Here is a 22,089-nt window from a genome sequence, read left to right as displayed (position 1 = left end):
GCGGCTGTAAACAAACATTGATAAGTTTATCACGCGTGTCCCTGGTTGTGTTTCTACTATAATGATTACAAAAACACAAATAGGAGTCCAGACAACGATAGGCAGTTGTTCTTTTGAGCTTTTTACTGCACAAAAGTAAACCTCTCGCTGGCCAACCAAACACAAACCCTGTGTTCACTTTATGATGGCCAAACAGTACCTTTACCATGATTAGGCTACTATGGTTTTTAAAAGGTAACTTATAATTGTGATATTAATAGAAAATATTTCAATAGAAATATATATATATATATATATATATATATACACTGTAAAAAAAATCCGTAGAAATTACAATGTTATTGCAGCTGGGTTGCCGGTAATTTACCGTAGATTTAAATTTATGTTATTTACTGGCAAGAGTTTGTTCAAAGTTAAATAATTTTTAAATATTAACAAGTCTTTATCTGTACAGAATAAAACTATACAATAACAGCCTCATGCAAAGCATTCTGGGAAACAGAAATCATCAATGTTTTGCTTGATGCTGTTTTTTAGTTTTACTCTGTAAAGACAAAGACTTGGAAATGTTTAATGTTCATTTAACTTTGAACAAAATGTTGCCAGTAAATAACATAAATTTAAATCTACGGTAAATTACCGGCAACCCAGCTGCAATTTCTACGGATTTTTTTTACAGTGTATATATATATATATATATATATATATATATATATATATATATATATATAGTGTGTGTGTGTGTGTGTGTGTGTGTGTGTGTTTACATTGTATTGAAAAGTAAACCTTATCATGGTTTTACTGAGGGTTACATTCCTGTTGAACATCCCCACAAGGCTCATTAGTGGCTCATTATTCAACTCTTTTGTCTCTCAGCTGTCAATCACTGATTATTCAGGAGCTTTCCCGCCTCCACGCATACAGCCTTTACCAAGCAAAAGTGTCTTAGAAATTGTAAATCAATGCATTGCTTTATGTGATTGAGTAGGCCATATGATTTTCACATCATTTTGAAGAATAAACTCTAGACTACTAGATCCTGTTTGGAAAGTCTTGGGAAAACATGTTTAGAATGAGTTTTGTGGAGTTATATCAGTGACTTAAAAATTTTGCTTTTTCAAAAACCACGCATAAACATTTTTCTCTCAAAAATACAAACATGTACATACATGTTGATTATATGATATTGTAGCCCAGTTTGTGATGAACACAGTGTTATGAGACTTTTGCCATTAATATGTTTTCAAGCAACTGAAAAAAGCACAAATGTCAGTGCAGGTCAAAACTTCCCCAGGGCCCTAAAAACCCCTTAGACCCCAGAGGGTTAACAGGCAAATGTGCTATTAAATTATTATTGCAATATTACTTTTTTGAAAACTCCTGTTGTGTGCTTTTAGACAGGACTATTGTATGACCTCAAAAAACTTGATGAATACACAAGCCGCATTGACTAAATTTTTGTTTTGCTTTTGTTTTTTTGGTCATGCTAAATCCAATTTAAATCTCCACTAAGTTGATAAGACCCAGCTACTTTTCCAAACATTTTTGGGATAACAAATCACCATCGGTGGACTTTCTGTTTCCACAACAGATACGAGTAGCACAACCCAACGTATAATTTCAGAGTTTATTTCCTCAGCGAACCTCTTTTTGACTCCCTGTTCTGCATGACTCACAGCTTTTCTAGACTGTAACCTTCGCTTGCTAATGTTTAGAGCTGTTTTGTTTTTCTTTCCCGCCTTATCTGATTTCTCATCCACATATTCCCCCATCTTATTTTATTAGGCTTACTGATAAGAACCCACAGATTGAAGCCGTTTTCCCTTAAACATTTCTCCATTGCACAAACTCCGTCCAACAAATAATCCTGTCAGTGCATTCCTTAAGCTTACATCTGCCAACACCTTCTCGCTACAATGGCTTCAGAATTTTTTTCTTCCAGTTTTTTTTCTGGCATGCCATCATATGGCGGCGTGGGCTGTAATGGTGTGCTGACAGGTTTAGGGTGAGGTAATTTTTTTTCGTGCACCAGATCAGCCCCCGAGGAGCTCTACAGCCTGTGGCCTTCAGCTTTTAATCAAACCGACTTATTATGAACTAATTGTTGATATAAACTTTTAAAGGATCGGACAAATGGCTTTCTGCTCAGCACGTTGTCATTTCTGACGTGACTTTTGAAAGCTTTGCAACACATTTGGTTTTGATTGCATGCTGCGTGTGTGTTGCTGTAATGACCGGCAGTGTGTATGTGAATAAGGCTTGCTCACGCTGAGCAGTGCTTCGGTTCATTATGTGTTAGAAGACTGCATAAAGAAGTCTCTGATTGAAATCCCAGCTGTCCTTTACGCACACACACAGAGTCCATGGAAAATGCAACAGAGCACAGGTCTGTAGGCTATACGGCTAGCGCTTCCCCTCCGCAGTTCGCTCAGGTTGATTTCCCTCCCATGGCCCACCTGAACAGGACACGTCCTCTAACACCTCCCTACCTCAACATGTTTTGTGTGAAAACCTTCTCCAAGTCCTTCAGGCCTTCACCAGTTGCAGCTAATGGAGGTATTTGTTACTGTCAGCTCATCTGGCCTCCATTACACACTCAGGTTTTTTTTTTCTCTTTTGGCACGTTGTTTTTGTTTTGCAGCTTCATTATGCTCTGGTTTTGCCATTTAATGTGCTTTCAGTCGGTTCACTCTGGAAAAAGAGACGGCGTTGTTTTCAGTGCTGTCTGTACGTTGGCAGTGGCGTGACCTTGAAACAAAAATCCCCCTAAATTAGGTTTATGGCTTGTTACGAACTCACAACACACGTTTGCGTGTTTCGACATGATCATAATAGTCCAGTGCATGTACAACTCTGCTCATAGTATAAGTTGACATTTTCCTTGGAGAATCTGCAGGATGTTTGGTTCCTCAAAGAACCATTTCTTTAATGTCACAGGCCGGAGCGGACCCGAGATCTCTAAAGGGTCACGCCCCTCTCTAATTGCCACCTCGAGGAGTTTCCCAAGACCACCCCAATGACCGGACAGACAAGTATACTATAATTAAAATGTATCTTTATTTAAATATCTAAAAACAAAGGGGAAAAAAGGTGAAAGGGCAATTTAAAACAATCTGATTCTTCTTGCTTCCAGGGCAGTGTGGACCATAAGACGGGGGCTGGGACTCCTTTCCAATTTGGTCCTTTAATCCGTGGCGCCCTCCGCTTCTTCCTGGAGGCAGAACAGGAAACACACAATTAGTGGCTTGTTTTCGTCCTTGGTTGCTACTTGCCTAATTTCTTCTGTCTCTCGTTCGCCCTCAGGTTTCCTCGGCTGAGACGTCCTAGTCCCTCGGGGGATCTCTCCGTCCCACGGGCGCAAACCAGTGGCCAGAGGTGGGTACTCTCACTACAGAGGCGGCTCGTCTGTCGTTCGGAGATCGTGGTAGCAGATGTAACTTGCGCCTCACCACGGTACGTTATGCACTAGGCTCGGCGTGCCTTCCCTTCGGAGCCTTCGCTGGAGCAAGGGTAAGTCGTGGACGCTATGGACACTACTCGGCCTTCCTCTAGGCGTTGCTGTAGGCAGAGGTAAGTTAACACACCATGAAGGTAAGGTACTCACAGGGTTTGGGATCTTCGTTTGCCTCTGGGCATCCACTGGTGCACAGGTAAATGGTTCACACTATTGACACGTTTCATCTCTCCTTAATACGTTGCTGTGAGCAAAGGTAGATAACACATCACAATGGTAAGTTACTCACAAGACTTGGGCTTTCCATTCGCTTCGGGGCATTCGCTGAGACACAGGTAAGTGGTTCACACTATTAACACAGTTCGTTTCTCCTTGAGACGTTGCTAAAAGTAAAGGTAGGTAACACTTCACAATGGTAAGTTACTCACAAGACTTGGGCTTTCCATTCGCTTCGGGGCATTCGCTGAGACACAGGTAAGTGGTTCACACCATTAACACAGTTCGATTCTCCTTAAGACGTTGCTATAAGCAGAGGTAGGTAACACATCACAATGGTAAGTTACTCGCAAGACTTGGGCTTTCCATTTGCTTCGGGGCATTCACTGAGACACAGGTAAGTGGTTCACTGTAAGCAAAAGTACATTGCACACCACAAAGGTAAGTTACTCACAAGGCTAGGACTTTTCGTTCAGTTTTACAGGCAGTGGACTTTCGCAGCAGCGTCCGTACACAGTATACCTCCACCCGTCCACTTGTACTTCCTGGGTGTCGTAGGGACTGAGGAGTTGAGTGCCACAGAGCCGAACGCTTCCCAAGCTCCCCCTCCTTCTATAGCGACAGGGGTCGTGAGCTGGGGCGAACTCTCGACGAGGCTCTGCACACACCCGAGGTTGCTGTTGGATTTATCTTACACAACTTTGACCCTCAGTCCGTACCGTGCACGTTAACTGCTACTCACTCTGATGTACCGCCGGGGCTTCGCCACTGCCTGCTTACTAGAGTGGTGGAATTCCTGCTAACACACAGGGAGGCAAAACAAAGGAAGTTAGTTCCCTCTGCTCGTGGGGCTCGAACCACAGCGTGTCCTTTCTTTTCACGACCCGTCTGGGGCCAGGGCAGTCCTGGTCGCTACAAGCACAGCATACACAGCAAGCTTAGTGTAAACACCAATGATAATCACAACTCACCCACAGCACTCTGTACACACACTTTATGTGAATTTATGGACTAGACCGCCTGGCTTCGACTACCTCGTGAGGCGGTTTGAGCGTTGTTCTTTTCCCAGAGAAGACGGGTTAGTACACAGTTTAATCAATGTAGCCCCTGTATGTTTGTCGTTACCTCTTCAGCTCACCCACGCTTCTTTTATCCGCAGGGCCAGATGACAAAACAGCACTCGGTTTCCCCAGCTGGGCTTTCCTGCCCGTGTTTCCGGTCGATCAGCGGCTCGCCCACACTTCCCTCTTCAGTGGGGCCGGGGACCTTCAACACACTTAGAGTATACACCAAGCAGCTCTTCTTCTAAATACTTCCTTAAACACACATCCACCGTTACTCACGCTTCGTTGTCAGCCCGTTGATAACAATGCACTCGATGACTCAGTAGTAGCCCATGCACGAGTGAAATCGCCCAATAGTCTCTTCACCCGATCGTCTTCTACCTCTTTCTTCCCCAAGGGATCAATGTAGGTTGAGAAAAGCAGGTCTGCACAGCAGCAACACAGCGCACACAAAGTACACCAAAAGCACACTCCGGTGTAGTGCTCCTTTAACTTCCACCGCTCCGTCCTTTTCGCCTTTCTTGGCTGCCGAACTCTTTCCATGCGCTTTAAGCGCTTCCGTGGATCAACGGCACCCTCCGGCTCCTCTAAGGACGGAGCGTGTGATCAGGTCTGCCCTAGGCAGTGAAGGAGCTCGTGCCCGAAACAACTCCTCCCTTTGTGCTTCTTTGGACCTTTTTATGTGGCTTGTCTTCACTCCCTCCTCCAATCATGGGTTGCTCCATTGATTCGCCACACCTGTTGCTCATTCCTCATAATTTTCATTGTCAGGGAGACCAGGAAGTAAAATGGTGTTTTAAAATCGGGTCCGGGCGGAAACCATCTTCAAGCGGAACCTTCCTCCGCCACTTTTGGTTCCGCCCTACCATAGTCACCCGGTGACATTAACATAAATCTTCAGATGTTCAGCCAAAAATGGTTCTTCTATGGCATCATAAAGCAAAATAATTTTTAAGAGTGCATCATTCTAAAGTGTTTACATACTGTACCCATGTTCTTTGCATCATTCCTTGCTTTCTATCAGTGACCTTTTGAGATTTGAGAGTTGCATAAATCTGTGGTTTGTAAAAACTTTTATACTTTCACACAAAAAAGTTCATTAACATCTTCTTGTGTATCTTTGAATGATGACGTGGAAATCCCGTTTTGCTATTCAAGACACAAAAGGTTTACAAACAGTTGTCACGGCCCAGGGGCTGGCTGTTACTTTGCTAAGCCACGCCCCTTCTCAACTTCCACCTCGAGGAGGTCCCCAAAGCCAACCCAATGACCAGACAACACAAGAACAGGTAAATATTAAAACAATCTTTATTTAAATAGTTAAAATATAGTGGGGAAATGGGGAAGGGAAATTAAAACTAATATCGGGCTCTGCCCTCCAGGTAGGCCTCAGCCGGGGGTAACGGGGGGCAAGGGGCCAACGGGGGTCCAGGACGTGGGACTCAGGCTCCGGCCTGCCCTTAGTAATCCGTGGCGCGCTCCTTCTTCCTCCTGGAGGCAGAATCAGAACCAGTATGAGTGTGGGGGATTATTATATTGGTCGCGTACCTGAATCTTCCTCGGGGAGGCTCTCCCTTGTAGTCACACAATTCTCGTCAGGTTACTCACTACTCCTTTCCTTCTCTCACCTCTCAACTGGACTAGCGTACCGTAAGTACAGGTTTGGCTCAGCTTCTCCTCAGAATATTCACTCTTTCTCCTCTTCTCTCCACAGGTATCGACTTGGACACAGAAGCACAGTTAGTTTGCTTTAAGATGGCTCTCACCTCTCGACTGGACTCCGCGTACCGTACGTACAGGTTCTCCTCTGTTACTCCTCAGAATAATCACTCTCTCCCCTCTTCTCTCCACAGGTATCGACGTGGAAACAAAAGCACGGGTAATTTGCTCTACGATGGCTCCCACCTCTTAGCTGGACTCAGCGTACCGCAAGTACAGGTTTCACTCTGTTCTCCTCAGAATAATCACTCTCTCTCCTCTTCTCTCCACAGGTATCGACTTGGACACAAAGTACAGTTAATTTGCTTTACGATGGCTCTCACCTCTTGGCTGGACTCAGCATACCGTAAGTACAGGTTTCACTCTGTTTCTCCTCAGAATAATCACTCTCTCTCCTCTTCTCTCCACAGGTCTCAACTTGGACACAGAAATACAGTTAATTTGCTTTGCGATGGCTCTCACCTCTTAGCTGGACTCAGCGTACCGTAAGTACAGGTTTCACTCTGTTTCTCCTCAGAATAATCACGCTCTCTCCTCTTCTCTCCACAGGTCTCAACTTGGACACAGAAACACAGTGGCGGGCTCGCAGCAATCGGCGCGACATGTGCTGGGGCAAGTAATTCCTAGGTAGCGTCGGGGGCGAACCCTCACGACCAGTAGGTGGTAGCAGAGGGGCGGAAAATCCCAGCGTCTCACCGGGCCGAGCGCTGCCCTTTCCTCGTTGCCGTCAGGTGTTCGAATTCTGGACAGGGGCGCCCCCTTGTAGAGGCCACGGGACGAAGGGATTACGTCACCTCTCTCTCTGCAACAACAACGTTTATGCACTGGAAAGCATCAACAAAAATAGCCCCAATCGTACTCACACCTCTGCTGCTTCCTCAGCTCTCCGCCACCGCTCTTCACATCCACCCAGTGGTTAGGCAGGGGAAAGACTCGTTTCTGGGCACCGTATTATTTCTGGAAGCCCGAAGCACGCTCACAACGTATGCTGTACTGTACTAGCTACGCCAGCAGCCTCTTTGCCTTCTCTTGACGAAGTGTGTGAAGGCGGGGGTTAATCTGACAACACACACACAGCCAAACACAGCAACCCACAGCAATAGACAGCACCATGTCAAAAATAAATGTATCCACAGCACAAAGACTCACCGACCACTTCAAGTGTACAAAGAGGACGCCCGTCTTCTCTCACTTCGCTTCGTTCAGGCTTGGTGGTGGAAATATGCGGCCCAGCTAGTGATGTCGTTATTGTGTCTGCTTCGGTAAATGCTTCCTCAGCTCACCCACCACGCTCTATGAGGGGTAGGGCCGTCCTCCTCCTCCTGAAGGGAGTTAGCATAAACCAGGTCAATATCACAATCACTTTTAGCTTGCTCTGGTACTCACAGCGTTGACGGTTTAAATATCCACTTTCACTTCGTCACAATCCGTCCGATATTCATTCTCCTCATAACCTTTAAGGTTCACGATGTCCCCACAATTTACTGTTCCAGCCTGGGAGAGAGAGAGAGTTAAACAGCTACAATACAGTGTACCAGCGGGCACAACACAGTGCTTACACACCCAAAAAGGTCCTCTGACTGAGAATAAACTCAGCCTTAAGTACTGCCTTGTTCAGCGTATCTTCCAATCATCGCCCGCTGCTCTCAACTAGGCACAGGTGCGTTGAATTTCCCAATCTTCCCCCTTACGGCGCTACCGGAAGTCCGTTGTTCGGTTCTTCCGGTCTGGGCGGAAACACTTCCGGGCGGAACCAAACTTTCCCAACTTTGGTTCCGCCCCCTAAAAGATCGTCACCTTGTGACACAGTCACTGGTGATGTTTAAGAAGGCAACACAAGATGTTAAAGGTGCACAGTACCCTGTCAGAAAAAAGGTACCCATATGGTTCTGTTTTGTACCTTTAAAGGTATACTAAACATAATACGAGGTTGCTTTTTGGGTACATTACTGTACCTAAAGAATAAGAACAATAGGTCCTTGGAGTATAATATTAAATCCCAAAAGGTACAACATTTTAATGTGCTGTATACCCATAAAGTGTATAATGGTTCCCTAGTTATTTTTTTATGCTAGGAAAATCGGTAATGTATACACACAAGACTAAATTCACACAGTACACGTGGCTTAAAATTTTTATTTCTAAACAGAATTTAAAATAAAATTGCATCAAATAAGTATGTAAAGTAAAGCATGGGTCCACAACAGGGGGTCTGGGCCCTTTGAGGGTCCCTGGTTTTTTTTACCGGGGTCCTCCAAATATTGTTTGAATTCAAAATATTTTTTAGATGGGAGGATGAAATTGGGCAAGAAAATACATTTTTGAAAAATTTGATGATAAAACTTCATTGAAATTAAGGTTCCTTCCTATGTTAAAATCTATTTAGTAAATGATGCATTATTGTATGTAGTAGGCTTTGTTAACAGTATCTAATTGTGTATATAAAAAATGATTATTTAAATCTTCGTAACGTAAACATCTTAACAAACATCCTCCCTATCTATTAATGCAGGGTTTTCCAAACTGCGATTCGCGAGCCCATGTTGGTTCGCAAGGAATTACAGGGAGTTCGTGATTTGATCAAAAGTGTATTATTACAATTAAATCACAAATAAATTATTGTGCAATAAAAAATCTAATTACTAAAAAAAAATATGTTTTATTTGTTAAATCTACATGTCAAGTGTCCATTACACAGCATTACCATATATAGTATTTTATTATTTATATATCAGAAAACTTACATTTTATGCTCCAACAAAAGAAAATTACTATATAAAAGGCTGATAACAGGCAATAATAACAATAACTATGTAAAATACTACTGATAAAAACTTTAAAACAGATGAAAAATAAAAGTTTTGTAGCAAAGGTGCTATTAAATTATTGAATATTTACTTGAAATGTCAGAGGGTACTTCAAGAAAAAGGGTTCTTTTGACAAAATAAAGCTTGAAAATCCCAAGGGTCCTTGGCTTGAAAAAAGTTGAAGACCTAAAGTAAAGTAAAATGAGTAAAATTTGAAAAAAAAATCATGAACTGTCATGAAGTGTCATTCTATTCTCACACACACAGACACACAAATGGACAAACACAGACACACATTCTGGTTTCCATGTTTTGTGGGGACATTACATAGACGTAAGGCATTTTATACTGTACAAACTTTATATTCTATTCCCGTTACCTACCCCATTCCCTAACCCCAACCATCACAGAAACCCTTCTCCTACTTTACATTTTCAAGAAACGTCATTCTGTTTGATTTATCCACCTGTTTCTCGAACACAAAAGTAAGTGATGTGACGTATTTCCTCTCCGGTCTGAGACTTCCGTTTTAATAGCCAGCCGGTAGAAGGGCGTAGTGGGAGCACGCATAAAACATGATATAAACCGTTAATATTTACTACACCTGCCATGTATGAACCAGTGTGAGGATGATAATAAGAAGCGGCTTGATATATGAAGATATATTCAATCATTTCGTGTTGTTGATCGGATGTGACGGGTCTTCAATGAGCAAATATAAAAGCACAGAGACATAGCAGTATCTCTACAATGGGAAAGTCAGTCAAGTGTTTGTAAATGGAATTTTAACTTTTCAGCAGATGGTTTAAAATGTCACGACTGTTCCTCTGGTGTGAGCTTTTTTTAAACGGCAGTTTTTAATGGACTTGTTAATTGCGACATGTTGAGCTTCACGCGGTCCGACACAGTCAGCAGCATCTTTCTCATTCAACACATTGTAAGTTATTTGAACAAACCATAATAATATTAAAGTACTACATGTATTGGTATTGTTTTCGTTTTATGAAAATATTATTACATTGCTTCTTACGCAGGTGGAGACATGAGCTTATGAAATTATTTGCTTACTTTTTAAAGTATTTGCTTTTTCATTTAAAACATAACAAAAGTAGTTTATGTCGTATATATTCCGTACTGTAATCACATTTTTGTAATAATATATAGTAGCAGAATAAATAAATCCGCTAAATCAGCATATTTTTATCAGCATAATATTAGTAGTTTTTAAACAATTATTGTTCACTGGTAGTTTCTATGAAAGGTTTTACTGGATGGATTTGTAAATACAGATCATGAGCGCATGTACGCCACACATTCAGCTCTTGTGCATTGGGTTAAAACAAATGTTTTATAGAGATTTACTGCTTTTGTATCAGCTATTATGGAAACCCCTAACTGCACATATGATGTCGGTCTTCTTGGATTTAATAATAAACATTAAACAGCCAGTCAAAACGGCTCACTGGAAGTCATAAAGCTCAAAGATGGCAGCACCCGCATTTACGTGAAGAAACAGGTGGATAAGCTTGTTTCCTCATGGAGACATCAAAATGTCCCCACAAGGTCACAAAAATACTGGTATTCCTATCTTTGTGGGGACAATTGGTTCACACAACGTGATAATTACCAGGTACACACACACACACACACACACACACACACATACAAGGCTACATTCCCCTTCCATCAAGTAAGCCAGTAAAAACTCTGTGACTGTGATCAATGTTTATTGCTGTTGGCACTTTGTCAGAAGTTGCTTTACCTGGATGTGGCTAATTAATCGTGTCAGGCACAAGAAGTGCAAAGCAACTCGTATATGGAGATGAGATCAGCAGTGGAGCGGAGATGGGCTGGGCCAGGCTCTCTGCTGACTGGAGATCTGCCTCTTCACAAGAAAAAAAAATGTGTTTCAACCTGAATCGCGGTCTTACAGGCAAAGCTGGAGTTCCCAGTCCAATTACACAAGCCGCATGCAAGTATGCATTAACAAATAAACAAAGGAGTCTGAGATGCAAATGCATCAATTAGGAACTTTGTGGATGATCTCCCAATAAGCGCGCTCAGTAGTGAGCAATCATTTGTCATCAAGTCATGTTTAGCTTTATGGACATGCACACTCCATAAGACGAGGAGAGTTTTACCTGTGTTTAATGTGTAATAGATTTTTTTCTAGGCACTGCAGTAAGGATGTAGTTTGTGACTGCGGCGTCTTGTACTTCAGATCGACTGAGGTTGCTTTCAACACTTTAATGAGTACTGTAAATTACCACCAGCCTTAAAGCGAGTCTGCACAATGCTGCAAGGATGCTGTTTTAAAGAAGAAAAGATGGGGGAGAAATTTATTATTTTTTTAGCGATATAAACTAGTGTGACTACTTTCACTTAATGTTAAAAGTAGGTCCCCTGATTTACAGCATATCATTTCCAACAAGAAGTAAAAGTATAATTCGGGGACAGTAAAACACTTTACGATGCATTATTAAATGGACACTTTAATGTGTCAACCTGAAAATGTGTTAACGGTGAATGTACTCGAATTGGAAAATACATCAAGTAGGTCTTCCCTGGAGACTAAAGCATGGATGGTAGCAAACCAAAAACTTTTTATGCTTTAAATTTAGTGTTTACATTCACACCACAAAGTTACTGGAGCACGCACGTATCTCACAAGGATCGTAATGGCAGTGATTGACAAGCCAGAGGGCCAATGATGATTGCGATGACTGCAAGAGCAATTGGCTGATGTTTTTAAGGCCTTATCTTGTGCACAGATGACGTATATTAATATTATTACTTTCAGTGCACCTAATAAACAGTCTTTTATCCTTTAGTAAAGACAGTTTCAAGTAATATTGCAAAAATGTATAAAACAAACATCCTCTTTTTCACCTTTAAGTGCCTTTTATCATCAAGAGTCACTGACTTTCATACACAGTTACTTTGTCATAGCAGTTACTGTATTGTATATAAAGAGTGGCAGGGATCCCTTACGAAAAATGGTTATGTTGTGGTTACCATGGTTTTACTACAGTAACCATGTTTTTTTTACTATTGTAAAACCATGGAGAATTTTCGTAAGGGATGATGTATTTTTTTAGGCCAACCTGAAACTTAGCTTCACATGGGGTCCCTCAGCTAAATGGGATTTTTCCATATGCTTTTCGATTATCGCAAGAAACTCTCTGTGATCAGTTAAAGGTTATGATACTTGCACATTTTCTCCATCAAGATAATCTTCATAAAGGAACACAACTTTTATGTATAAATGCATTTACTAGAAATTAATAGCTAACCTTAGGCTACAGCGAACAAAAACGCGGTCGCTTAACTCAACATCATCATCACCAAGCTTCCGACAAAATCTTTCAAACTTTATTAGCAAAATTTAAAAACAAACTATGTTGTATGTGATGACGTTTAAAGTTCCCGACAACATCTGTTGTCCCATGTACCAACTTGTTTGCAACCTCGCTTTTTAGAGAGAACCTATTTCTTTTTTTTGATTTTACATTTCCTAAAGCCCGGTATACACTGCACGATTATTGGTTGTCCCAGACGAAAGATTGCCATTGTGAAACAATCGTCGCGATTTCTGTGATCTTGGCTCTCCATCGGTGGTCCTATGTCGTACAATTGCCCTGTCCCAAATGGCACACTCCGGACTTGTGGTCCTCCTCAGAGTCCACACTTTGATGACATCACGTAGTCCAGACTTTAGGGACCCTTGATGCGAGTCCACGTGGGTGCACCGGAGTCGTATTTTGGGACAGACTCGAGCATCACACGGGAAACAGGAAGAGAAGTTGCCCGTCAGTGTGAACTCCTCCCTTCCGTCGTCTGATTGGTCTGATTGCCCTTTCGCAAGGACTTCTGGGTTGGCAAAGTGCGCGAAGCCTGCTGCAGTGCGGGCTTCGCTGAAGACCGCATCAAGGGGGCAAAGGAGGCGCTGACGAGCACACTTCAAAGCGTAAAAATGACAGATGGGACACCCTACGGACTCGTAGACTAAGCGAGAACGCGCAATTTAAGGCCACAAGACCGAAAGTCCACATGAAGTGCGCCATTTGGGACAGGGCCAATGAGAGAGGTTCAAAGACGGCCGTTTTCCCGGTCTTGCGTCCAAAGATAGCCTACGATAATTTTCTGACGGCATGATCACCGCAGTGTGTTTGCTGCTACGACCTGCGCGCTGGTATTTGTTTACCACGAGCGCATGCTGGTAACGTGTGACGCAGCCCCTGAAGCTTCCGTGTCAACATCGTACAGTCTATAGTACCCGAGTTTAAATGATACATGTCGCAGAGTGTGATAAAGTAATGATCTTATAGGAGGGCAAAAATCGTGCAGTGTATTCTGGGCTTTAAGTGTGTAATCCTACTGAAAAATCCAGCATAAGCTGGTAGCCGGTTTTAGCTGGTTTAAGGTGGTTTATGCTTGTCAGCCTGACAAAGCTGGTCATGCTGGTGGGCCAGCTGGTCTTCCAGCCTGAACAGCTAAGTCCAGCTAGACAAGCTTAGAAAGTGACCAAAACACAGCTAGACCAGCTTGCTACACAAGCAAAACCAGCTAAAATCAAGCTGGAGACCAGCTAAAACCAGCTCACCAGCTTATGCTGGTCTTAGCTGGATTTTTTAGTAGGGAAGTGCGTTAACGATCTGCAAAGTTACAAATCCCAAAGTGTAAGAATAATGCAAGTTATCGTCGCCAACTGAAATCTCTTTTTTGGACTACAATAAACGCAAGGACTGTAGGCAACGGTTTACTTTTGCAGCGTGTTGACACAGACACGATACACATTCTACGATCACAAATGCAGACATGGTTTTAAAGGTCCTGTACGTTCTGTGTTTTTGAAGCTTTGATTGTGTTTACAGTGCGCACTATAACATGTGTTCGTGTTTCACGTGTAAAAAAAGATGGTATTTTTCATACAATTTACTTATGTGTATAGCGCTGTTTTTACTGTCCTAAAAACGGTCTGATGTCTTCCTTGTTCTATGAAGTCCCTCCTTCAGAAATACGTAACGAGTTCTGATTGTGTAGTTTGTTTAGTGTGTTGTGATTCGATGGCAGATTAGCTTGCCATTAGCTTAGCTGGCGACTGACATATTCCTGTGAGCGGAGATCAGTCAAAAAACTGTCTACTGATGTCATTAAAGCAGGAAGTAGAGGACTGTAGTCCAAACCGGCCGTTTGCTGTAGGCTTTTAAAGGGGACTTCTGTGGTAAAGAAATATATTGCCTGGCAGTGAACTTTGAGCTTTATTATTTTACAGGTATTATTTATGCTATTATAGCAACATTACACACTCACTAGGGTTTAAAAAATAGGATCAGGAAGAATGTGAACTTAAATGTTTTAGTAACCTTACCTTACCAATCTGTTATGTTCTGCTCAAGCCGCGCTGGTAAAGTTAATCAATCAGCTTGTTCGTTAACATTTTCTGAATCAGATTCGGCTCTTATTGATATGGAAGTACAGATGATATTATCTCCCAGTGGAAGCTGATTTTCCAAATATGGTAAGGGGCATCACATTTCCGGCACACGCTTGAGGTATTGGGCCAATCACAATGCACTGGATAGCTGACCAATTAAAGCACACAACAGTTTCTCAAAGCGATGAGCTTTGTAGAAATCATCGCATTTTAGAAAGGCGAGTCATAGAGGAGTACAATAATGGATGTATGGAATAATTGACGACAGGCCGTTAAATTATTCTCAAATAATGCACACCCAAAGTGGTCATACATTACATGGTGGGTGTGCATTATATAAGAAAAAAATTACACCAGGCGTTGAATTATAAGAAAATAATGCATACACTCACGTCGCGCCGTTACACCGTGGGTGTGCATTGTCTTCGAATAATTCAAAGAACCGGAGTCAATTATTTTGCTTATACCACGGTTTAAAACTGCCAAAATTGTTGCTCTGATGCCTATTTTTAAGACATTTAAAAGGTCAGGTGTGCATTTTATAGAAAAATCATCAACACCCATGTAACATTTCTTAACCAATCAAAATAAAGCATTTAACAGCCTCGTGGTATAAGTGAAAAATAATGTGTTTTTGGACCATAAACAACGTAAACACTAGAGTTGTAGTACTCGAGATCGGTCTAGGTCTCAAGACCGGTCTCAAGACCACTTATTTAAGGTCTTGGTTTCGTCTCGGACTTAGACGAAGAGGACTCAGAATTTTATTTCAAGGCCGGTCAAGACCACAACTGATGGCATATCACAAAATTATTTTTTATCATCAATTATTAAATAATTATTATAGTTTACAGATTTTTACGGTGCCAATTTATTATTTTTTATTTTTATTATTTTATTAACTCGGTTTAGGTGGTCTTGACTACAACACTAGTGAACATATTTCATTACACCAAAAATGTAACAGGGGCTCTTTAAGACACTTAAAAACTCATAAATTATTACTTGTGTGTTTAATGTCGTAAAATATAGAGTGAAAATAGCATGTGTTTGTTTTAACCCAAGTTCTTATTTACAGCATTTAACCAAACCACATTAAAAAAAAAACATTGATTTCGGAATGAGAGAATTGCAAGTGCTATATTGCAAACTCATATTGCAAACTCAGCATCCAGCATCAAAACCATTAACAAAAATTTCATCATGCATGTTTTGTTTTTAAACCCTTTTCTTTTATAACTTTTCATAAATGATCTTAAAAATCCTTCGGTTTATAGCTGTCTTCATGTAGTTTAAGCATACAGTCTCAAAAGCTAATTTACATACTGACATCACCATAACACAGATGATGTTTTGGTCGCTTGTAAAATGTTCAGCACTGACACCTTCGAACGAATTATTCACATCTTCCACAGAAACCCAACCTTTCCATTGTATGCATAGTATAGACTTAAAAAAACACATTATGTTTGCCGTGCCCCGTGGTTGTTATGGAAATCGCATGACTTTAATTGGCAGCTGTGAACGATAGCACCTGCAAACAACTTGGCGGTTGTTCTTGTGGTCTGGCGGGAGTCTTACTGCGCAATTTAAACAAAGACTGATCATTGAGGCAGAAAAAAGCGGGGTTGCAAAGAGAGAGGGAAGCCTGACAGCACATGATTGATGATTGGCCGGCACCCTTAGCCTGACACCCACCACTCACCCGTTCTGCATTTACAACAAAGTCACCAGTGTGTCGGCTGCGTGCGCCTTACCCCAGCGCGGCCAATCAATAAACTGCGGCCCAACACTCCAAATCACACTCGACCACATACCGCTGACTAGACACGAGACACGGGAGGGCACATCGTACATGTAGATTAAAAATCTGCCGGTAACCTTAGCACGCACGCACACGTCCACCAAACACACTCGCATGCATCCATCCACAGCAAGAGCGTGCACGTAATGTTCGTCTGCTCGTGCTGAAATGAACTGAGGGCTAGAGGTACAACAAAAATAGAGACTGATGCCAGAAAAATCAAGCTCTTGAATTACGGGTGTGTTGTGTTTACCTATCGCATAAATGTGAACTCAACTGTGAAGTGTCACAAATATCAAACATCTCTTAGATCATGAATGTTTGATTCAGTAGATGGGAATAGACAATAACTTTGATGCTTCAAGTCCCAAAATTAGATTATGAGACTTTAATCTGGATTTCACAGTCATGGTCAAGTACAGTTTATTCTGAGCTTTCAGGTACCTCTGAAATGATGGTAATATAATCTCAGATCATTATTGCAAAAGTGTGCTTGTGTGTGTGTCTATCCCCGACTGTTATTATCAGTCATAAAATAATAAGATATATGATAGTCGAGCTTAAAATTATTTATCATCACGATGTTGTCTTTTATAGTTTGGTCATTATCTGACTAATATTCATATCTCTATATTCATAATTTGCTCTCAGATTGATTTCCACTGCTGTTTGAGTCAAACTACTGACTCAAGGGCACACAATGAATCTAAAAAAACACCTTTGAGCAAAGAGATGAAGAATATTACATTTTCCTACAATATTATCAACCATTTGTCTCTGTTATGGCAGTGACAAGACATTATAAGGCACTATTAGTGTGAAAGAAATAACTCTGGAATTTTACATCTGTGGAATAGAGGATGTCAACACTAAACCTGCTGCTTTACAATGGGGAAAGTTAAATTAAATTATAAAAAAGTGCAATAAGGTAAAACCTATTACGGATCACCTCAGCTACTAGATCTTTTAGAAAATACATCATCTAGCACTATATATTTATACAATATATTTAAATATGAATGCCTTTGTGTGAAACATGTGAGCAATTTTTTTGATTAAAAAACAACTATTCATGTAGAATTTTGTATTTTTATTCATTAAAAAAATAGAGTATGATTGTCATATTAATTTCTTAAATTAATATAATTTTTGCCATGCCTATTCAAGCTATTATTGGCCTTTCCATCATGATTATGTAACACTATTTATTCTTTCAAAAATCATTTCAGTAAATACTTTTTCAAATTACAGCTCTACAAAACATACATATTCTTTATGATTTCTGAGTACATCATTAAAAATGTTTTACCTGGACCTTACGTAAGAATCCTACATGATTTAATGAACCAATTTTAAGCCACTGTAAAATCCCAATAAATCAAACTGGTAATATTTTGCCAACCAGGATCTAACATGTTTTATACTTGCCAAAAAACAATAAAAATGCTAAACTATAAACTCAAATGAATTGGATGATCCACATCTAATGCCATATTAATATAGAGATAAACACATACAAGTTAATAAATTGCATTGGTTAATAGGCTACACAACACTATATTCCTAACATAGTTATTAATGTGTAACAGTATTAATAAGTAAAAGTTATTGAACATTGGTGTGTTATGTTTTTTATACTTTTTAAAACCAAAAAGCCATGTAAGGGTTCTTCATTGACACGAAGAATAAAAATACATTCAGAAATGTCTTGTTGTGATGTATCTCTCTCTCTCTCTCTCTCTCTCTCTCTCTCTCTCTCTCTCTCTCTCTCTCTCTCTCTCTCTGTGTGTAACACAAGCCCTGCATCAAGTTACAATAGTGACATCTAGTGTGTCTATTCATGTCTTCTTTCAAATACAAACAGCACATGCAAGAGGTTTGCTGTCCATACAGAGATTAACAAGCAGGGCAGTAAGAGTTTGCATAAGAGAGATACGAGCATGATGCTGATTTTATCTGCCTTGCATAATTTCATTTTTTTTAACAAAGGAGGGAACAGAAATGTAGGTGAAATGACAGACAAAAAAGTATAAGAGAGGTTGACAGCATATGTTAATTGATAAAAAGACATAAGCAGCTTCTGCCGAGTATGCAGCCATCAAATTTCAACTTCAAATTCATTGCAGACAGGTGTAAAACAAGAAAAAATAATTGAAATAGCCACTAGATATTTAATAGCCAGTTTTTTTTTTTTTTTTACAAAAGTCAGAAACAATTTTCAAGCAATAATCTTTAAATGATAAAGTTGAAAAAATCTCAAAAATAGTTAGCACACCTAAGGCTGCTATTATCCACAAAACAAAGTTTAAATGGAGGGTTTATAGTGTGTGCTCCTGGCTGAATTAATTTAATATTTAGGGTTAGAGGATAAAAAACTAACACTATATAGATTATTTTAATAATACATTTGCTTAACTATCACATTTTAATGTTTTATCAACCCCATATGTCACCTACATAATTAAAATACAAAAATCCAATAAAAAGTGTTGTTATTGAACACATTTTTGCTGTGTGGTCCTGCATGTGTGTGTTTGTGTGTGTTGTATGGTTAAGAGTCTAAAGTGGTGGCCAGTATGCATAATGGAGATCTCATGCAGCTGTAAATAATTCATGCACCAGGAGAAGAGGCTAAGCATTGACCTGCTGCATTTTCATACATTAAGCTCTTGACTAATGGCAGAACGCATTGAGCTGAAAGAGAGAGAAAGAGAGCACGCAACACACTTCTGGTCATACACATCATGTTTTCAGGGTTACTAATGGAGGTGAAGTCAAATATCTGCTCTCTACCGCTGTATGTGTGGTGGTTAATGGTGAATGAATTGAAAGTTTCCTTTTTTAGTCATTTTGTTATTTTACACTTGCACTATATCAAACAAAGCGAATGCATATGAATTATACTAAATATCTTCATGCAATGTGTATGGGACTGGCCTTTGTGTCTATATCAGATGGAAAATTCTCATATTTTATTTATCATTTCTAGAGTATCTCCACACAATGTATCAGTGGGAGTTCAAAGTAATTCAAGTAAGTATTAATCTAATTGCATTTTTGCCTTGCGCCGAAGAAGAGGCAGCATTAGTGAATGTGGGAGATGAATAAATATTGCATCAAGTCTTGTTATTTGCACAGCACAAGTTCTTAATGGTGCACTTTTCCATGCCGACATTTAGCCATCCATTAAAACAAAAGCTTACTTTGAGTTTGCTGAGATACTTTTCGGAGAAACTCCGTGCTCCAATGTCACCCAGAGGTAACATTTTAAGGTATCATAAGCAAGCTTGATTATATAGCTTTTTTTTTTTTTTTTTGGTTAATATCACCTTTAGAGAGAAGCCAGTCCCACAATGCATTGCACCTATTATTTGAGATGTCAGAAATATTACCCAGTATTCATGTGTTCTGTATATTTTGTGCTGTGATCATGGCAAAATGCTCACAACTCTGTTGTGTCTCCCATGCATTCGAGTTTATGCCTATGTAGATGGTAGAAAGCAAGGCAGCTCACTAGGTTTTGAAACAGAACCTAAACGTGCTTACTTTTTAACATTTGACAGTTTTAATTTAATTCATACCCACCATCACAAATTGCTTATTTGCTTTGAGTCGGAAACTTGTGAGATGCTTTAAACCAAACAGGCAGAGACAGCAGAAATTCACTGAGGATTTCACCTACAGAAAGCCATCAGTACAATCCTCCATAAGTCCTTGGCACCCAGTGACCGAGTCTGTGTGATGGTGAAGGATGACCAGGACACGTATTCTCTGTGAAAATCCTCCCAATGCCAAAGGTCTAAGTCCAAAAGTCAACAAGACTTATCCAAAAACCCACAGTATTAATAGCATTGCGTTTATAAATCATAGTGCCAAGCGGCTTTTATCTGAACTCCAACTCTTCCTCAAATGGGCGTTAAGCTCACAGCTATGAGAAGGAGTTAATCCATTGCAGATATTAGTATAGCATGGCATCTAATATACAAAGATTCATACAACAGTTATTGTATGGAATTATCCATTAAAGTGATAATCAAATCATTTAAGTATAAAACTCATTTAACCACCAAATTTAATATATACTGTAGCTGTGTAAAATAATCTATACACAAATATATAGGAACTATTTTTCTATTATAAATACTGATTGTAATTCATCAAGACGAATCAACTATGAGCAACTATTTAGCACCAACTTTTTATTTTTTTTAAACAAACTTTTGGCTCAAAAATAACCATATTTGTGTATGTTGTCTATTTAAAGGGGCAATGGCATCAATATCTGACTTTTTCCATGTTTAAGTGCTAAAATTGGGTTCCCAGTGCTTCTGTCAACCCAGAAATGTGAAAAAAATCAACCCAGTAACTTAGTTTTGGTAAACCATTCTTTGCAAGCACGTGAAAAATTAGGTCATTGAAATTTGGCTCTCCTTATGATGTCACAAGGAGCTCTTATGAGAATAATACCACCCCTTAATCTGCACTATCCAACCACGGCACAGCCATTAAATGCTGAGAGAGAGAGAGAAAGAGAGAAAGAGAGAGAAAATAATTGACAGCACAACTGAGTTTGAATTGCATCAAACCACCATCATTGTGATCAGTGTTTGCACTTTATCCACTCATTTGCATTTTAAACGACACACCCAAAACGGCAGATTTTTGCTCACACCTACAAAGTGTCAATTTTAACATGTTGTAATCAATTATCTATATGGTATTTTAAGCTTAAAGTTCACATGTGTACTCTGGGGACACCAAAGATTTATTTTACATCCTAAAAAATTATTGTAACATTTAAACCCTTTAAATCTTACAAACCAGGATTTTGACAAGTTAGTTCACCCCAAAATTACAGTTTGATCATAAATAACTTACCCCTGGGTCCTCCGATTGTCTTCAGAACACAATTTTCGATATTTTGATGAAAACCGTGAGGCTTGTGGCTGTCCCATATACTACAGTTTCATTTTCACAATCAACTCTAGAAAATAATGAAAGACATCGCTAGAAAGGTCCATGTGCCATCAGTAGTAATAATAATATTATGATGCGTGTGCGACAAGAACACTTTTTGTGCACACAAAATACGTTGGCTAGTAATTTGTGCACTTTTACGGGCTGTTTAAGTATTGTTTAAAATGTTTGCATAATGGCTTTAATAAAAAAGGGGAAAAAACAAAAAAACTTTGTCAACTACGTCAGCAGGTGACATCAGCAGCATGGGCCGTAGTCTGCTCGTGAATGCGCACTGAAGGACCAAGGACTATGCACACAAAAGTGTTCTCGTCGCTTCATAATAATATTATTCTGGGCTTGATTGTGAAAATTAAACTTCAGTCTATGGGACAGTCACAAGCAGTATTGTGGGTATAACGTACATTACGTAATAATATTACTTTTCTGAAGTAACAAGTAAAGTAACACATTACTTTTTAAATGTACACATTAATATTTGAGTTACTTTATTAAAAAAGTAATGCAAGTTACTTTTTAAGTTAATTAATTTGATTAAAAATAATATGTACTGAATTAAACTAAACATAGTCACATTATGCCCTCTATGCGTACACGCCTGTGTGGGAACA

The sequence above is a fragment of the Paramisgurnus dabryanus genome, chromosome 20, assembly GCF_030506205.2.
Source record: "Paramisgurnus dabryanus chromosome 20, PD_genome_1.1, whole genome shotgun sequence".
NCBI lineage: Eukaryota > Metazoa > Chordata > Actinopteri > Cypriniformes > Cobitidae > Paramisgurnus > Paramisgurnus dabryanus.
Note: the sequence above shows the minus strand (reverse complement) of the source record.